This window comes from Stegostoma tigrinum, chromosome 19 (genome assembly GCF_030684315.1).
Source record: "Stegostoma tigrinum isolate sSteTig4 chromosome 19, sSteTig4.hap1, whole genome shotgun sequence".
In the NCBI taxonomy this organism is placed as follows: Eukaryota; Metazoa; Chordata; class Chondrichthyes; order Orectolobiformes; family Stegostomatidae; genus Stegostoma; species Stegostoma tigrinum.
Genome location: NC_081372.1, coordinates 2,220,053 through 2,238,108, shown reverse-complemented (window position 1 = coordinate 2,238,108; position 18,056 = coordinate 2,220,053). Strand labels below are relative to the sequence as shown.

The 18,056-nt window shown below is 44.2% G+C and overlaps 1 protein-coding gene and 1 long non-coding RNA gene across 11 annotated transcripts in view; one reads left to right on the top strand and one right to left on the bottom strand.

Moving 5' to 3' along the window:
- Positions 1–689: 689 nt before the first annotated feature.
- Positions 690–16,796, bottom strand: LOC132210743 (uncharacterized). Its single transcript, XR_009446912.1, has 3 exons — positions 16,618–16,796; positions 4,879–5,033; positions 690–1,054 (listed from the first exon to the last, which is right to left on the bottom strand). It is a non-coding gene; the product is annotated as an uncharacterized LOC132210743 (long non-coding RNA).
- An 86-nt stretch (positions 16,797–16,882) lies between these two features.
- ralgapb (Ral GTPase activating protein non-catalytic subunit beta) overlaps positions 16,883–18,056 on the top strand; it is a 125,569-nt gene continuing 124,395 nt past the window's right edge. For all 10 annotated transcript variants that reach the window (XM_059652687.1, XM_059652686.1, XM_059652692.1 and 7 more), the window contains exon 1: positions 16,883–17,030. The gene's annotated coding sequence lies outside the window, so the exon portion shown is untranslated. The remainder of the gene's footprint in view (positions 17,031–18,056) is intronic.

Below are 18,056 nucleotides of genomic sequence, written 5' to 3'. Positions count from 1 at the left end.
GATACCAAAACTTTAGGTCTGTGTGCAGCTGCAGAATTTACAAAACACTCAAGCACAGTTAGATTGTCATAACCAATTAATTTAGCTACATTCTCTGCTGAGAAAAGCATCTTTCAAAACGCATGTTTTCCACTTAAATCACAGGGATTTTTAAATAGCCTACTATAACTATCAGCGAAATAAAATGATGGACAAATCATAACGCCTAGCTAAAGAACAGAACATCAAAACTCACAAAACTAGTGATGGAATAACAAGAACACAAAATTCTGGAAACACTCACTTACTGGAACAGTAACCATGGAGAGGGAAACAGAATTAACAGTGCAGGTCAATGACTCTCCGTTAGAACTGATGGAGAAAATAATGTGATAAACAGTAGAGCCAGAAAAAAAGAGGCAGTAGAGAAAGACAAGTGAGAGATCTGTGATTGGGCTGAGAACAGGAGTGAGTAAATGGTAAAAAAGATAGAGGTGCAGAGCAGGATGACAATGGGTCATGGAAAGAAACTATAAAGTCGTTGTCTAATTGCAGTTTAACTTGATGTGTGTGAATCCCTTCCATAAGCATAACCATTTCTCAGATGAGTCAGCACGTGTAGAATGCAACACAGAAGGGAACAAAAGAAAAGGAATCCATTGCGATCTGTTCCATCACGCAAATACCTGCTTTGGTTCAATTTCCTTTAATGCTTTTAACTTACAAACAACAACATCAGTTTTTAAATTTTAAGTTGACTTCCCAATAAACAAAGTTCCAGATTTCAAGAGAACAGACAAGTTAATTGTTCAGGTATTAGTCTTCGTCAGAATTGGGGGAAAAAACTGAAGGGCTAACAGCATTTGAAAAGACATATAACAAAAGAAAGAGTGAGCAGGAAAAGACACAGACATGACAAAAGGATTTTTAAAATACGATATTTCAACTGAAAACAGGAAATGTTTGAATGGTGGCAATAATGTTAACAATTAAGAGTGGATCTTTGTCAGATCTGCTAACTTCTACCCCAATGAAAACAGAAATTGTTGAAAAAGGTCAGCAGAATTGGCAGCATCTGTGGAGAGAAATTAGAGTTTGTGTTTTGGGTTGAGTGTCTCATCCTCAGAACAATTTCTACATTAAATTCACAGTGGCTCAGTGGTTAGCACTGACCATTAGACCATAAGACATAGGAGAAGAAATTAGGCCATTCAGCCCATCAAGTCTACTCTGCCATTCAATCATGGCTGATAAGTTTCTCAACCCCATTCTCCCCCTTTCTCTCTGTAACCCTTGATCCCCTTGATAATCAAGATCTGTCTATCTCCGAGGGAAAGAACAGACTTAACGTTTCGGGTCAGGTGACCCTCAGAACATTTTGAGAGGACTTGAATATAACAGCAGCATGTACTTCTGAGGCTCTATAAGGCTCTGGTCAGGCGACATTTGGAGTGTGGTGTACAGTTTTGAGCCCCATTATCTCAGGAAAGACGTACTGGCCCTGGAGCGGGTTTCAGAGCCTTACAGAGCCTCAGAAGTACATCCCTGCTTTTATATTCAAGTCCTCTCAAAATAAATGCCAAAGTTGGATTTGACTTTCTAACGACTGACTCGACATGCAAGTTTATCTTTAGAGAATCCTGGACTAGAATTCTCAAGTCTCTTTGTCAAGGGGGAGGTGATGGTCTAATGGTATTATCACTGGACGGTTAATGCCGAGACCCAGATAATGTTTTGGGGACCTAGGTTCGAATCCCGCCATGGAAAATGATGGAATTTGAATTCAATAAATATCTGGAATTAAGAATCTAATGATATCCATGAATCAATTGTCAGGAAAAACCCATCTGGTTCACTAATATCCTTTAGGGAAGGAAACTGCCTTCCTTACCTGGTCTGGCCTACATGTGACTCCAGACCAACAGCAATGTGGTTGACTTTGAACTGCCCTCTGGGCAACTAGGGATGCGCAATCAATGCTGCCTATTCAGTGATGCCCTCGTCCTGTTAATGAATAAAGGGAAAAAATCCATGCTTTTATTCTTCTTACCAAAGTGCATGACCTCACACTTTCCCACATTGTACTCCATCTGCCACTTCTTTGCCCACTCTCCTCATCTGTCCAAATCCTTCTGCAGCCTCCCCACATCCTCAATACTACCTGCCCCTCCACCTATCTTTGTATAATTTGCAAATTTAGCCAGAATGCCCTCACTTTCTTCATCTAAATCATTAAAGTATAAAAAGTTGTGCTCCCAACACTGACCCTGATGAAACTCTTGTTGTCAACCAGCTGCCATCCTGAGAAAGATTTTTATCCCCACTCTCTGCTTTCTGCCGTACAGCCAATCTTCTATCCATGCCAGTACCTTGCTCCTAACACCATGGGCCCTTATCTGACTCAGCAGCCTCCTGTGCAGCATTTTGTTAAAGGCCTTCTTGAAGTCCAGGTAAATAACATCCATTGGCTCTCCTTGGTCTAACCTGCTCGTTACTTCCTCAGAGAATTCTAACAGATTTGTCAGGAGTGACCTCCCCTTGATGAAACCATGCTGACTCAGCCCTATTTTACCATGCACTTTCAAGTATTCAGAAATCTCATCCTTCACAATGGACTCCAAGATTTTACCCATGACTAAGGTTAGGTTAATCGGCCTGCAATTTTCAATTTTTGCCTTACTCCCTTTTTAAACAGGGAGGTCACGTTAGTAATTTTCTAGTATTCTGGGACTCTCCCTGACTCTAGCAATTCCTGAAAGGCCACCACTAATGCTTCCACTATGTCTTCAGCTATCTCCTTTAGAACTCTGGTATGTAATCCATCTGGTCCAGGTGATCTATCCACCTTTTGTCCATACAGTTTTACTAGTACCTTCTCCTTGGCGATGGCCACCATACTCAGCTCTGCCCCCTACTCTCTCGAATCTTTGGGATGTTAATTGTGTCTTCCACTGTGAAGACTGATGCAAAATAACTATTCAGTTCCTCAGCCATCTCTTTATAACCCACTATTATCTCACCAGTGTCATTTTCCAGCAGTCCAATGTCCACTTTTGTCACTCTTTTGTCCTTTATATATCTAAAGAAACTTTTACAGTCCTCCAGCTCCACACTCTGTTATCTCTGACTCCAGCATCGGCAGTTCTTACTATCTCTGACTAAATCCAGTATTGCCTGGTCCCTTATGGGCTCCACCATGAGCTGCTCCAAAAACCCGTCTCGTAGACATTCCTTTTCTTGCAATCCACTACCAACATGATTTTCCCAGTCCCCCGTGTACTGAAATCCCCGATGATCACTGTAACTTTGCCTTTCTTACACCCTTTTCTATCTCCTGGTATATAATTAGATTCCCTACAGTGTGGAAACAACCCTTCGGCCCAACTCCTAACTAATGTTTGGAGGCCTATACACAACTCCAGCTATGGTTGTTTTTTACCTCTGTGGTTCTTCAACTCTACCCACACAGATTCTTACTGATAAGGCAACCCCAGCCCCTCTGCCTGTCTTTTCAATAAGATGTTTATCCTTGGATTTTCAGCTCCCAATCCTGATCGCCTTGCAGCCATGCCTCCATAATGCCCACCATGTTATTTCTGCCAATTTCGATCTTCGCCACAATCACATTTACCTTCTTTCTTATACTGCGTACATTCAGATATAACACCTCAGTCCTGTGTGTAACCCTCCCTCTTTTCATTGTCACTCATTTATCCAGTGTGTTGAAATTTCATTCCTAACCCTTTCCAAACACTCTGTCCTATTTTTGTCTGTGCTGGAGACTTTAATAACCTCTCCTGAGTTTTCCTTCCCCGTCATTTTTTTCATATTTTTCCATACAGCTGAATCCACCACTACAAATGTTAACATGCTGTTTTGTTTTGTATTGGGGGAAGCTTTACCCTTCTCTTCGTGCACCCCCCCCCCACTTTCTACTTTAAAGCCCTGTTGACCAGCCTATTTACCATTTTCACTTGAATATTAATCCCAGCTCAGTTCAGGTGAAGACTGTCCCAACAGTACAGATCCCTCCTGTTCCAAAACTAAATCCAGTGCTCCATGAATAGGAACCCCTCTTTCCCACACCACTCCTTTAGCCACATGTTTACTTCCCTTATTCTCGTGTCCCTAAGCCAATTAGCATGTGGCTCGGGCAGTAATCCGGTGATTACAACCCTTGAGGGCCTGTTCTTTAATTTCATTTCCAGCTCCTGATAATCCCTGAATTTCCTAGTCTTGCCTGTGTTGTTTGTTCTGACATGGACCACAACAACTGGATCCTCCCCTTCCCTCTCCAATATCCTTTCAAGCCAGTCAGAGGTACCCCTTGCCCTGGCACCAAACAGGCAGCACACCATGTGGGACTCTCGATCCTGCTTACAAAGGATACTATCTATTCCGCTGATTATACAATCCCCTACAACTACCACCAGTCTTTTTGCTCCCCACCTCTTGAATGGCCTCCCATATCACAGTGCGGTGGTCAGTTAGCTCATCCTCCCTGCGGCCCTTTTCCTCATCCAAACAGGGAGCAAGTACCTCGTACCTGTTGGACAAGGTCAAGAGCTGAGGCTCCTCAGCTCCTGACTGCAGGATCCCTCTACCTGCCTCGCTTACAGTCACACCCTGCTGACCCTGCCCACTGACCAAATTTGAAGTGCTTAATCCATCAGGTGTGACTGCCTCCTGAAATACAATGTCCAGGTACTTCTTCCCCTCCCGGATCTGCCGCAGTGTTTGAAGCTCAGATGCCGGCTCATCAATTCTGATCTGAAGCTCCTCGAGCAACCAACACTTGCTGCAGATGTGGTCACCACCATTCGCAATGGGAACAGCCAGCTCCCACGTCATACAGCTACAACACATCACCTGTCCAACCATTTCTATTTAGTTACTTACTTTATTGAGTTAATTAAATTTATTGATAGCCCTTGGCTGTCATTGCTTCACAACACCAGGAACTCAAGTTCGATTCCACCCTCAGGCGACTGTCTGTGTGGAGTTTGCACATTCTCCCCGCGTCTGTGTGGGTTTCCTCCAGGTGCTCCGGTTTCCTACCACAGTCCAAAGATGTGCAGGTTAGGTTGATTGGCCATGCTAAATTGCCCGTAGTGTTCAGGGAGGTGTAGATTAGGGGGGTTATAGGGGGATGGGTCTGGGCAAGATGGTCTGAGGGCCAGTGTGATGTTGTTAGGCAGAAGGGCTTATTTCCAAACTGTAGGGATTCTCTGATCTTGAATAATAATTTTTTCATTCCTTTAAAAATATAAATCACCGGAACCACTAAACAGGTCAGTCAGTATCTGTGGAGTGCAACCAGGTGAAACAAAAGGTCATTTTCCTTCTCAATATCCAGTTTTACTGTTTCTATTTCAGGCCTTCCACATCCCAGTTACTTCAGCTAAACACATATTCCCTGTGACTAACTTCTTGAATTACATTCTGCATTGATATTTCTAATGTCACTTTGAATCTCACAACATCTCAAAATTAAAAATGCTGGCCCTTATCTCCAAATCTCTCCCTGGAAAAGTTTCTTCCTATCTTCACGATCTAAAACCCGTTGAAATTCCTCACATTCCTTCCTCCCTTCACCCTCTCCTGATGGCCTGGCATTCAGCCACCAATTACAATCCATCCATGTCTCCACCTCCAAATTCTGCCTAAATCCCACCGTTCCAGTCGTTAAATTGATTCTGGTTCAGTGTCTATTTTCCTCATATCTCTGTGAAACACCTTTAGAATATTTCCTACTAAAATGCTTCAGAAATGCAAATTGTCATTTAAATGGATTTTGGAAGCATTAACATCGGACTATAGCTCCACCCAGAGGGTATGAGAAGTCTTACTGAGAACAGATAATAATTTAAACCTGAGCACAATTGTGCACAATGTAGTGTCCCATGAAAGCCCCTACTCCAGAACTAAAATCACAGCAGATCTGAACATTAAAATACTTATAATGTAATTCTTCGGCCTTCCTGTTCACTGGACAGCAACAGAATTGCATCTTCAATGTTATACTCAATGCTTCCTGAGAGCACAACTTTCACTGTGCAGTCAATAATATATTCAAATTTTAAGTTCACTTCCAATTGGTCTGCCCAAACATATTCTGTATAATTTACTTATCATCAAAGGAATGCTACAATTGATTATGACCAAGTGCTCATCCAGGCAAAACTATCTTTCTGAAGCTTTTTTGAAAACCTTTGTCTATCACCCAATAGTGAGTGTACAAATACCCGGAGACAGGCTAATTTGTTGTGACGGGAAATGGTGTGGGTGGATGAGGGAGTGGGAGTGCTCTAGGCTCCCAAAGCATTGAGACCAGTTCTGGGGCAAAAGGAATCTGTTCCAGGTGGACAGGTTGCACCGCAAAGGATTTGGGACCCATATCCATGCAGGAAAGTTTGCCTTTGCTTTTGGGGAGTATTTAAGCTGTTTTGGCAGAAGTATAGAGATCAGGATGAAACATTAGAGAGGAGAAACAAGGTGCACACAGAGGGTGGGAGAGACAATTAGCACTAGTTTAAAAGGCAGTTCAGAAAGAGAAGGAATCAAACGATTGAAATCATCCAGGACACTCAGATGGGTTTGGAGCACATGTACATAAATGCATGGAAAGTGATAAATAAGGTGAGTCGGCTGCAGATACAAACTAACACAGGACAGACCTGTCCCGGTGAAAATGAGGGATAGAAAGGGCAAGATTAGGGAACCATGGATGACAGGAAAAGTTGTGAAAATAGCAAAGAGGAAACAGGAAGCATACATAAGGTCGAAGAGATAATGGGAAGTGCAGGTGCTGGAGTATCTGAGATAACAAAGTGTGGAGCTGGATGAACACAGAAGGCCAAGCAGCAGCTTAAAACATAGAACATAGAACATAGAACAATACAGCGCAGAACAGGCCCTTCGGCCTTCAATGTTGCACTGACCTGTGAACTAATCTAAGCCCCTCCCCCTACACTATCCCATCATTATCCATCCGCTTATCCAAGCACTGTTTAAATGTCCCTAATGTGGCTGAGTTAATTGCATTGGCAGGCAGGGTGTTCCACGCCCTTACCACTCTGAGTAAAGAACCTGCCTCTGACATCTGTCTTAAATCTATCACCCCTAAATTTGTAGCTATGCCCCCTTGTACAAGCTGAAGTCATCATCCTCAGAAAAAGGCTCTCACTGTCCACCCTATCTAATCCTCTGATCATCTTGTATGTCTCTATTAAATCCCCTCTTAGCCTCCTTCTCTCCAATGAGAGCAGACCCAAGTCCCTCAGCCTTTCTTCATAGGGCCTGCGCTCCAGACCAGGCAACATCCTGGTAAATCTCCTCTGTACCTTTTCCAATGCTTCCACATCCTTCCTGTAATGGAGCGACCAGAACTGCACGCAATATTCCAAGTGAGGCCGCACTAGCCTTTTGTACAGTTGCAGCATTAAATCCCGGCTCTGGAACTCAATCCCTCTACCAATAAAACCTAACACACTGTAAGCCTTCCAAACAGCACGATCCAGCTGGGTGGCAACTTTCAGGGATCTATGTACATGGACACCAAGATCCCTCTGCACATCCACACTACCACACGTGACAAAGTTGATTGATGAGGGAAAGGCTGTAGATGACATATACATGGGACTTCAGTAAGGCGTTTGATAAGGTTCCCCATGGCAGGCTGATGGAGAAAGTGAAGTCACATGGGGTCCAGGGTGTGCTAGCTAGATGGATAAAAAACTGGCTGGGCAACAGGAGACAGAGGGTAGTAGTAGAAGGGGGTTTCTCAAATTGGAGACCTGTAACCAGTGGTGTTCCACAGGGATCTGTGCTGGGACCACTGTTGTTTGTGATATATGTAAATGATCTGGAGAAAGGTGTAGGTGGTCTGATCAGCAAGTTTGCTGATGACATAAAGATTGGTGGAGTAGCAGATAGTGAAGGGGACTGTCAGAAATTACAGCAGAATATAGATAGACTGGAGAGTTGGGCAGATAAGTGGCAGATGGAGTTCAATCTGGGCAAAAGCGAGGTGATGCATTTTGGAAGATCAAATTCAAGGGCGAACTATACAGTAAATGGAAAAGCCCTGGGGAAAGTTGATACACGGAGAGATCTGGGTGTTCAGGTCTACTGTATCCTGAAGGTGGCAACGCAGGTCGATAAGAGTTGTCAAGAAGGCATACAGCAAGGGTCTAGGCCCGAAACGTCAGCTTTTGTGCTCCTGAGATGCTGCTTGGCCAGCTGTGTTCATCCAGCCTCACATTTTATTATCTTGGATTCTCCAGCATCTGCAGTTCCCATTATCTCAGGCATACAGCATGCTTTCCTTCATCGGTTGGGGTATTGAGTACAAGAGTTGGCAGGTCATGTTACAGTTCTTTCAGACTTTGGTTCAGCCACATTTGGAATACTGCTTATAGTTCTGGTCAGCACCTTACCAAAAGGATGTGGATGCTTTGGAGAGGGTGCACAGGAGGTTCACCAGGATGTCGCCTGGTATGGAGGCACTAGCTATGAAGAAAGGTTGAGTAGATTAAGATTATTTTCATTAGAAAGACGGAGATTGAGGGAGGACCTGATTGAGGTCTACAAAATCATGAGAGATATAGACAGGGTGGATTGCAAGAAGATTTTTCCCAAAGTGGGGGACTCAATTACTAGGGGTCATGATTGTGAGGTGAGAGGGGAAAAGTTTAAGGGAGATACGTGTGGCAAGTTCTTTCCGCAGAGGGTGGTGGGTGCCTGGAACGCGTTGCCAGCGGAGGTGTTAGAGGCAGTCGTGATAGCGTCATTTAAGACGTATCTGGACAGATACAAGAATGGGCACGGAGCAGAGAGATACAGATCCTTGGAAAATAGGCGACAGGTTTAGAGAGGATCCAGAACTGCACAGACTTGGAGGGCCGAAGGGCCTGTTCTGTACTGTAATTTTCTTTGTTCTTTGTTCACACGAGGTAATAACATAGTGATAATAACAGAGTCCAGGCTCAATCAAGGGTTGGATTGATAATTTCGTATTCGTTCCTGGCTACAAGGTATTCAGGAAAGATAGATTCATAGAATAAAAAATTATATATAGCATTCTTCCAAAAATGGAAATCTCATTTTTACCTCGAAGCCAGCGGTCCTTTTTGCAGCGGAGACCGGCGGGAGCCGGGCGGAAGTGAGCTCGCAGCACAGAGGCAGTCGGCAAGGTTGGTGAGTGCTAGTTAAGTAGGCATGTTCTAGACCCCAGGTCCTACATGGTAGGGCCTCCCTCCTACCCGCCTCCTCTAACCTAATTAAGAGTCCACAGACTCGCAGCAAGAAAAAAGGGGGTCGAGGGAGTGTCTGGTGAGAGAAGTGCGCGCCTTTGGCTCTGGAGTCTTGGTGAAGAAGCTGAGTGAGGAGATTACGCCAGGGTGAAGGACATGGCTGCCAAGCTGATTCAGTGTGCTGCGTGCACGATGTGGGAGGTCAGGAATACTGATGGTGCCTTTGGCTCCTATAGCTATAGAAAGTGTGTCCACATTCAGCTTCTGAAGGAGCATGTTGCAGCACTAAAGAAAGAGCTAGATGACCTCAGGCCCATCTGAGAGAACAAGAATTTTCTGGACAGGACCTTCAGCGAGGTCATAACACTGAGGATACCAGAGGAGAAAAGGGAAATAACGATGAGGAAGGAAGAGATTATTAAAGAACAAGAGACCCCGGGGGAAGTACCTCTCGTGAACAGGTTGACTCCCTTGGAAACTGTCGAGACAGACGACACTGCCAGTCCGAGAGGCACAGCAGGTCTGCGAGTCGAAAACTGGCGTGGAGGCAGAGCCGAGGAGGCAGACATCATGCAGAGCCGTGGTAATAGGGGACTCCATAGTGGGAGGGACTGAAAGGGATTTCTGCAGCAACAGGCAGGACTTGAGGATGGTGTGTTGCCTTCCTGGTGCCAGGATCCAGGATGTCACCGACAGAGTGCAGAGAATCCTCAAGGCTGAAGGTGAACAGCCAGAGGTGATGGTGCATGTCGGCACTAATGATGTCGGGAAGAAGAGGAGGGACATTCTGCAGCGGGACTTCATAGAACTCAGAAGAAGGCTGAAAAGGAGGACTTCCAGGGTGGTAATCTCCTGTTTGCTTCCAGTTCCTCGGGCTGGAGAGGGTAGGAACAGGGAGGTAATGGACTTGAACGTGTAGCTGAGGAACTGGTGCAGAAAGCAAGGATTTAAATTCTTGGATCACTGGGGTATGTTTTGCGGTAAGGATAAATTATACAAGAGGGATGGGTTGCACCTTAATAGGTGGGGGACCAGCATTCTGGCAGGCAGGTTTGCCACTGCAACACAGGTGTGTTTAAACTAAGTAATGGGGGGGAGGGGACAAACTGGAAATGTAAGAAGGAAGTTAAAGGGAAAGTAAAAATAAGAGAAGTTAAGAAAGACCACAGATTCAAACAAGCAGAAAACTCAAGAAGGGTTCATACAGAATGGTCAGGTGAAATAGGGATTGATAGGAAGGGTGACGGGAGAAACAAATCAAAAATATTATATCTGAATGCAGAAAGTATAAGAAATAAGGTGGATGAGCTTGAGGCTCAGTTGGAAGTTGGCAGGTATGATGTTGTGGGGATAACTGAGACGTGGCTTCAAGTGGACAGGGCCTGGGAAATGAATATCCAAGGCTATACGTGCTATCGATAGGACAGACTGACGGGCAGAGGGGGTGGGGTGGCCTTGTTGGTGAGGAATGATATTCAGTCCCTTGTGAGGGGGGACATAGAATCAGGAGATGTAGAGTCAGTATGGATAGAGCTGAGAAATTCTAAGGGTAGAAAGACCATAATGGGTGTTATCTACAGGCCCCCAAACAGAAGTCAGGATGTAGGGTGCAAGTTGAATCAAGAGTTGAAATTGGCTTTTCGCAAAGGTATCACTACAGTTGTTACGGGAGATTTCAACATGCGGGTAGACTGGGAGCATCAGCATAGTACTGGACCCCAAGAAAGGCAGTTTGTGGATTGCCTCCGAGATGGATTCTTGGAACAGCTGGTACTGGAGCCTACCAGGGTGGAGGCAATTCTGGATCTGGTGTTGTGCAACAAACCGGATTTGATCAGGGACCTCAAAGTAAAGGAGCCATTAGGAGTTAGTGACCATAATATGCTAAGTTTTAATCTGCAGTTTGAGAGGGAGAAGGGAGAATCGGAAGTGTCAGTATTGCAGTTGAACAAAGGGAACTATGGAACTATGAGGGAGGAGCTGGCCAAAGTTCAATGGTACAATACCCTCGCAGGGATGGCAGTGGAACAACAATGGCAGGTATTTCTGGATATAGTGCAGAAGGTGCAGGATCAGTTCATACCAAAGAGGAAGAAAGATCCTAAGGGGAGGCAGGGCCGGCCGTGGCTGATGAGGGAAGTTAAGGACTGTATAAGGATAAAGAAAATGAAGTATAACATAGCAAAGATGAGTGGGAAGGTAGAGGACTGGGAAAGTTTTAAAGAGCAACAGAGGATAACTAAAAAGGCAATACATGGAGAAAAAATGATGTACGAAGGCACACTGGCCAAAAATATAAAGGAAGATAGTAAAAGCTTTTTTAGGTATGTGAAAAGAAAAAAATGGTTAAGACTAAAATTGGGCCCTTGAAGTCAGAAACGGGTGAATTTATTATGGGGAACAAGGAAATGACAGAAGAGTTGAATAGGTACTTTGGATCTGTCTTCACTAGGGAAGACACAAGCAATTTCCCAGATGCAGTAGTGGCTGAAGGACCGACGGGTAATGGATTATCTGAACGGAATTTATATTAGGCAGGAAGTGGTGTTGGATAGACTGTTAGGTCTGAAGGCTGATAAGTCCCCGGGACCTGATGGTCTGCATCCCAGGGTACTTAAGGAGGTGGCTCTACAAATCGTGGATGCATTCGTAATTATTTTCCAATGTTCTATAGATTCAGGATGAGTTCCTGTGGATTAGAGGATGGCTAATGTTGTCCCACTTTTCAAGAAAGGAGGGAGAGAGAAAACAGGGAATTATAGACCGGTTAGCCGGATGTCAGTGGTGGGGAAGATGCTGGAGTCAATTACGAATCATTTGGATAGTAGTAACAGGATAGGTCAGAGTCAGCATGGTTTTACGAAGGGGAAATCGTGCTTGACTAATCGTCTGGAATTTTTTTGAGGATGTATCTATGAAGATGGACAAGGGAGAGCCAGTGGATGTAGTATACCTGGACTTTCGGAAAGCCTTTGATAAAGTCCCACATAGGAGATTAGTGAGCAAAATTAGGGCACGTGGTATTGGGGGCAAAATACTGGCTTGGATTGAAAATTGGCTGGCTGACAGGAAGCAAAGAGTAGTGATAAACGGGTCCCTTTCAGAATGCCAGGCAGTGGCCAGTGGCATTCCACAAGGTTCGGTGCTGGGACCGCAGCTGTTTACGATATATATTAACGATATAGACAAAGGCATTAAAAGTAATATTAGCAAATTTGCTGATGACACACAGCTAGGTGGCAGGGTAAAATGTGAGGAGGATGTTAAGAGAATACAGGGTGACTTGGACAGGCTAGGTGAGTGGACGGATGCATGGCTGATGCAGTTTAATGTGGATAAATGTGTGGTTATCCCACTTTGGTGGCAAGAACAGGAGGCAGATTACTATCTAATTGGAGTCAAGTTAGGTAAAGGAGAAGTACAACGACATCTGGGTGTTCTTGTACATCAGTCAATGAAAGCAAGCATGCAGGTACAGCAGGCAGTGAAGAAAGCTAATAGCATGCTGGCCTTCATAACAAGAGGAATTGAGTATAGGAGCAAAGAGGTCCTTGTGCAGCTGTACAGGGCCCTGGTGAGACCGTACCTGGAGTACTGTGTGCAGTTTTGGTCTCCAAATTTGAGGAAGGGCATTCTGGCTATTGAGAGAGTGCAGCATAGGTTCTCAAGGTCAATTCCCGGAATGGCGGGACTGTCATATGTTGAAAGATTTGAGCAATTGGGCTTGTATACACTTGAGTTTAGAAGGATGAGAGGGGATCTGATTGAGACGTATAAGATAATTAAAGGATTGGACACTCTGGAGGCAGGAAGCATGTTTCCGTTGATGGAGGAGTCCAGAACCAGAGGACACAGTTTAAAAATAAGAGGTAGACCATTTAGAACAGAGTTGAAGAGAAACTTCTTCACCCAGAGAGTGGTGGATATATGGAATGCTCTGCCCCAGAAGGCAGTGAAAGCCAAGTCTCTGAATAGTTTCAAGAAAGAGATAGATAGAGCTCTTAAAGATAGTGAAATCAAGGGTTATGGGGATAAGGCAGGAACAGGATACTGATTGTGGATGATCAGCCATGATCATAATGAATGGTGGTGCTGGCTCGAAGGGCCGAATGGCCTACTTCTGCACCTACCGTCTATTGTCTAGCAGCATCTGTAAAGAAAAAAATCAGAGTTAACATTTCGAGTCTGGTGACATTTCCTCAGAACTTGGAAGATAACTGGTTATTTTCCTCCTTGTTGGCTTTGCATCTAACCAGTCACTGAAAGTCTGAACAATCAGTGTGTCAGCTGCCCAATGTCTGCAGAAAAGAACTGAGAAAACTTGGAAAGGATAGGAAGCTTAGAGATGAGCAGGATTTCGGAAGCAAAAGAGACACTTCATCGAATCCTGTGGACTAATGCTATTGAACTGTTTCCCCAGTACATTTCCTCCACTCACAATATCCATAACTTTTTTATTTGTCTGTAGCTATCTGCATGTGTGTTTGTGGGTTTATGGAGGGGTTAGAATTTCAGTGAGTATATTCAGTTTGTTTGCCTGAGGGTAGAATTAGTTTCTTGACAATAAATACTGTTTATATGTGTGTGTGTATAAATACTATTACAATACCAACTACTACTATTTATAAATACTAACATGATTCTTGTTAAATCTAGAAACCTGAACAGTGTTTTTAGTTAACCTGAGTTCATCAGACAGGAAAATTGGGTACTTTATGTAATTTGATTAACTCTTTAATTTTTGTTGTTTGTGCATCTGCCAAATCTGTGTGTGTGTGTGAGAGAGAGAGAGAGAGAGAGAGAGTGTGTGTGTGTGTGTGAGTCAGTGACTGAGTCAGTGAACGAGAGAGAGAGAGCGGGTGAGGAGAGAGGGAGAGACACACACACACATATAAATCTATGGGGTGATTTTGTATTTGCAGATACATTCTATTTTGTTCAAAAAACACACAATTTTTAGACAGTCAGTCAAAGTGCCATGTTATAAATTCCTATTTAGAAGTAAAACTAGTCTGACTCCAAACCAAAAAACAAACAGATTCTAAACAAGACCTGCAGCTCCCAATATCTCTCACACTTAACATGCATTGTCTGACCTAAAATGTCACCTCTTCTTTACACTGATAAAACCCTTAGCTCTCTCAGGGCAGTTACCTAAGAGAAATTCAGGGATTTACATACGCATATTAATCAATTCAAACCTTCTGTAATTGATTACAGACTTAACAGTTTCTTAGGTTTGTTTAAAACATCCTCATCAGTGGTGTGACCCTCTCATCTTTGACTTTTAAATTCTGTGTTCTGGGCGCTTCTTTCTCACTTTACCTGACAAAGGAGGTATGATCCGAAAGCTTGAGCTTTCAAATAGACGTGTTGGACTATAACCTGGTGTCGTGTGATTTCTGATCTTGACTACCCCAGTCCAACACCAGCACCTCCACATCATGACCTCAGAGTGCCTCTGAACTGACCACACCCTCTACTCACACCATCAATGATCTCCTCATCGCAAAGTTCTGTCCCTCACTTACCACACTTTCAGTGACCATCCCCACTAGTTTCCTATAAGCCATGTGTTGCCTTTACTGCAAGTAGATAAGAGTGGATTATATCTAAGAAAGGGGCTGTGAAGTTATATTGGTTACAATTACACGTCTCAGTAGTATCACAGAATCACCATGGCTCAGAAGGAGGCTATTTAGCCCATCATACCTGCACCAGTTCCAGAGGCAAGAAAATGGACCTGCACTTGCTAAGAAATGTGCCATGAGCAATGCATCCTCGGGGCTGCTGTACCATTACATTGCTGGTGAAGGGCAACTTCATAATACCAACACCTGGCCAGGGTTGTGGCCATAGTTTAAAGATAGAAGTGGTGCTGGGGATGCCAATCGATTTTAAGATACCTGATGTGTGGCAAGTTCTTTCAGCTACAGAAAGATAACAAATCAGGCTAGCATTGGGCGAGAAAGGCACCTTGAGGCAAGGCATGTAGTTTATGAGGTATGTTTGGGATGATATGGAAAAAATGTCACTTTTCCCTCTCATCTTAAATCTGGGCATTCTAATTTTGGATTCTCCTACACTGGGGTAAAGACCCTGACAGTTTACCTTACTCATGTCACTTTAGAGAACTTGTCTTCAAAGAGAAGCTGATTTGTGTAACTGATTACTCAAGGAAGGGTGGGGCAATTTAAGGACAAAAGAGAGATGCTCTTTGTGGATACAGAAATTATGGCTGGAGAATTAAATTAATATCTTACATTTGTCTTCACTACAGGATAAGATCATTTAACACAGGAACAGAACTACAGTAAAAGCACAACCTCTTCCACATAGAATTCATCCTCAGTTACTGAGGTGAGCAAGACTGATGTTGCAATCTTCCTTAGATATGGAGGGCTGTAGGATTATAAATATTAAACACCCATGTAGACAAATGGGAGAGTGATGAATCTGGTAACCACCCACAACTCAGTCTAATGTGAAAACCTTTAGAGGCAATAATCCAGATCAAAATTAATTGACAGCTGGAAAAGCATGGAAATAATTAAGTGCCAGCACAAATTATTTAAGATAAATTGTGTTTGACTAATTGTTACAGTGTTCTTTGATGGAGCCTATACAAGGAAAAATGTGATCTTTGGGGCAGGAGACGGCATGCAGAATCAGACTGAGAAGGTTAAACACAGGATGTAAGACACTCACTCCCTCAATAACCATCACTCAGCAGCAACACTGCCTCCTATCTACAAAATCCACTCCAGAAATTCACCAAGGCTCCTTGGCCAACACCTTACAAAACCACAATCACTTCAATTTAGAAGAGCAGGGGCAGCAAATATATGGGAACCCCCAAGCCAAATCCTGACTTGGAAATATATTGCCTTTCCTTCACGGTTGCTGGGTCAAAATCCTGGAATTCCCTCCCTATTGGCATTTTGGGTCAACATACAGCACATGGACTGCAGTACTTTACTTTCCCCTAGGTAATAAATTATTTTAAAAACCAGAAAACACTGGAAAAACTCAGGTCTGGTAGCATTTGTGAAGACAGAAGCAGAGCCAACATTTCAATAGAATATCATAAGACTGTTGACACTACTCTTCTTCAATGAAGATGAAAATCTCCCGATCAAATTCTTTAATACTGTCTGCGTCGTTTTGCTTTTAAGTGAGCAATAAATACTGGTCCAACAGTGGCCCCACATTTTGTTTTTGGTGATGCTGACCGAGGGATGAACATTGACCAAGAGATGGGAGCTCCTGGCTTTGAAATGGCGCCCATCTACCTGAGGGCTCAGGTAGGGCCTGATGGCACCTCCAGCTTGTTCGGCTCCCTCTAAACGCCCGAAGTGCCACCCTGAGCTTGTGTACTCCATACCTAGCAGCAGGCCCCGAAACCAAAGACTATGGGCTCAGTTGGTCATCTCGAACAAATGTAGACTGTTCTTACATAATACCACATCCCGAGCGGGCGGTTCGGGTCCGGGATCGGTTGTTTCCGGCGAACAGTTCGGATGCTCCCGGTAAGGAGTCGTCGCTTTCCGGCAGGCTGTTCGGGTGTTCCCAGCACAGGAGTAAGACTGGACTCGGCCATTTCCGGCAGGCGGTTCGGGTGTTCCCGGCACAGGCGTAAGGCAGGACTCGGCCATTTCCGGCGGGCAGTGTGGAAGTGGGTGGGAAGATATCTGATCGCCTCCCCTGAGCGATGGCTGACTTTATGTGGTAACGGGAGCATTGGAGAAGCTGGTGAGCGGTGCTCGGGACATGTCGGCTCTCTCTCTGTTTGCACAGGTAAAGGATGCTTCCTTCCTCAGTCGCTGTCGATTCGTGGCTCCTCACCCCCTCTGCTGGGTCTTACTCAGCCGCGGCCTGTGACACGGCCAAAGCCTGGGCCTCGAGTACAAACCCTGCCACTTCTCAAATCGTCTCCCGTTCAGCAGCAGTGCCAGCCTTTAGGAGTTAAAGCAAAGGGAGAACTATCTGTAAAGCGGGGATTAAAAGAAATTGAACATGATCCAGTAATTACTTAATAAACTTCCTATATGAAAAACATTGCTTGGAGGTTTTACGGAATATGTAGAAATGTTCTTTTCCCTTAAGGAGTTAATACTAGAAATGCTCGTATTTGGGTTATTTAAAAGCTTTCACTTTAATCAGACCTGAAATTGTGAGGGAACAGACACAAATGTGTCTGATAGCTGACCAAAATAATCGTAGACATCGGGTCGGCAGATCATTCCAGGGCTGGGACCAACCTTTCCGTCTTGATGTTGTTTACTCATAGTTTCTGTGCTTCATCAATCTTGACGTACGTTATGCAGCTGGTAAGTATATTTGTTCACTACTGTTAAACACGAGGTAAATTATTAGCTTCTCAAGAAAAAGGGAGCTTCCCTTAAATTCTTATTTAAAAAAAATACAGATATGTCTGTTAGAATAATTTATTGTTTTCACGGATACTCTCGTTGGGTCCATGTGACGTAACTTGGGGGTTGACTGCTGTGTGGTTGGTGATCTGCAGCCTTGTTTATATAAACAGCCATGAGCTTAAGAATTTTTCGTCGATAGCGTAGAGCTGGAGTAACACAGCAGGTCAGGCAGCGTCGGAGATGCGGGAAAGTCGACGTTTCGGATCGGGATCCTTCATCAGGACTGGGGACTGAAAAGGGAGCTCAAGTAAATAGCGGGGTGGGGCTGGGAGAAGATGGATTTGGTGGTTACAGATGGATGCAGGTAGGGGGTTGTGGAGATTGATCAATGGGAAGGGGGGGATGGAAAGGTGAGAAGGAAGATGGACAGAGGTAGCAAGAACTGCAG